This window comes from Malaya genurostris, chromosome 2, assembly GCF_030247185.1.
Source record: "Malaya genurostris strain Urasoe2022 chromosome 2, Malgen_1.1, whole genome shotgun sequence".
In the NCBI taxonomy this organism is placed as follows: domain Eukaryota; kingdom Metazoa; phylum Arthropoda; class Insecta; order Diptera; family Culicidae; genus Malaya; species Malaya genurostris.
In genome coordinates this window covers 335,347,059-335,348,820 of record NC_080571.1, presented here as the reverse complement: position 1 = coordinate 335,348,820, position 1,762 = coordinate 335,347,059, and positions in this window count along the sequence as shown.

Below are 1,762 nucleotides of genomic sequence, written 5' to 3'. Positions count from 1 at the left end.
ACAATCATTAGCAACCAGTTTATCTCAATCACAGCAATCGTTTCAGACTTCACACCCTCATTACATTATTGGAGACAAGATAGAACGGAGCGTTTCTCTTAACAGTAAGATTGGATTAAAAGGATCAAACTTGGAAATTAGAAACTACACATTGACGAATCCTGCCAGGAGCCGGTTAGTATAATTAACGAATTTACGAAGCACACAAAGCGCCTTTATAAAGTTGAAAAAAAGAGTTACAAGAAATTCTGTTTTACTGTCGTCAAGCAAGTTGATTTGATCGTCATAGCAAATTGACGGAAGAAATTTTCCTCAAGCAAAACAAAAAAAAAAAAATAAGTAAGAAAGTAAAGCAACTTAAATTATACGTCGGCAAATAAATATTGCGACCGCTAAAAAAAATGAATACGGACCGGGACGGCCGTGAGAAATTTAAACGCTTCAACGCGGATCGGGACGACCGCTGAAAAAAATGGACACGGATCGGAACGGCCCAGAGAAATTTTAGTGCGGATCGGGACGACCGCTGAAAAAAAATGGACACGGACCGGGACGGCCGTTAGAAAATCTAGTGCGGATCGGGACGACCGCTGAAAAAATGGACACGGACCGGGACGGCCGTGAGAAATTTTAGTGCGGATCGGGACCAGTGCTGAAAAAATTCGTTATCACAATGGTGACTCGAGCTTACATTGAGACAACACATATATCATCGTCCACCCAACGACGATTGTCGCTAATTGAATCATAACAAGTATCATGACTGCCGAACCCTTTCAGTATCATTGGAAATTGATTTCATGAAAATGTAAACAAAAGTTATCCCCCTATCACCCGGCGATGAGCCAGTGATAGACGACAATATTTGTCTCATTCGACATTCAGTTGAGCATCAACGGTATCATATTCATTCCTGAGAATCATCGTCAACCGGGTCGATTGGGCCCTTCCAATCATACGCAGTTCCCAGCGCCCTGGAGAATAAGTCTTTGTTTAATTTAATAAGTAAAATGTTTTCCAACGTATCTTTCCCAAGGCCAGTGCGTTGATTAGAGAGAACCAAGGCAAGGGCACTGAAAGACCGTTCAACAGAGACTTGGTTCGATGGTGTGGATAGTACAACCATTGCTACTGCATATATCTCTGGGTGCGTAGTCTTACGGCGCAACCAATGGTCCCACACGTTGTAGTTATGTTTTTGGCGTGGCTCTAGGTCCAAAGACTTAACTTGTTGAAGAAACCCGGTCTCGCAACCAAGATTCACGGATTCACCAAACATTTGCGTAAGATACTGATCAAAATCATCGGTAGACTCTGACGATTCTCTACTTGTTTAGCCGGTGTTTTACCCAGTTGGCAGATACGTTCCCATGTATCGACTATGTATTGCTGAATTTTATCTTTTTCCTCAGCCGTGAATATTTTAGAACCTCGATAGTTGAACCTTGGATCCAGGTATAATGCCATCTGAACCGCCTTCAATTGGCGCAAAATGTTCAATCTATTGTTCAACGACCGAAGTAAATGGGGACTGAAAGAGTTTTCGCGAACTTTCTGTACCTCACTCGTTGCCATCAGCCATGCCATATAGAAGTCAGATAACGACACGTGCTTCTCTTGCATTTGCTTTGTGCAGATGTACAACGGCTTAAACGTATCATAGTAATGCTCAATGAACGACCATTGATTGGAAAGGTCTAGTTCGGGAAAATTATCGGCCAACTGGTTAAAAAACCTTTTTTGGTGTACGAACGATTCCATC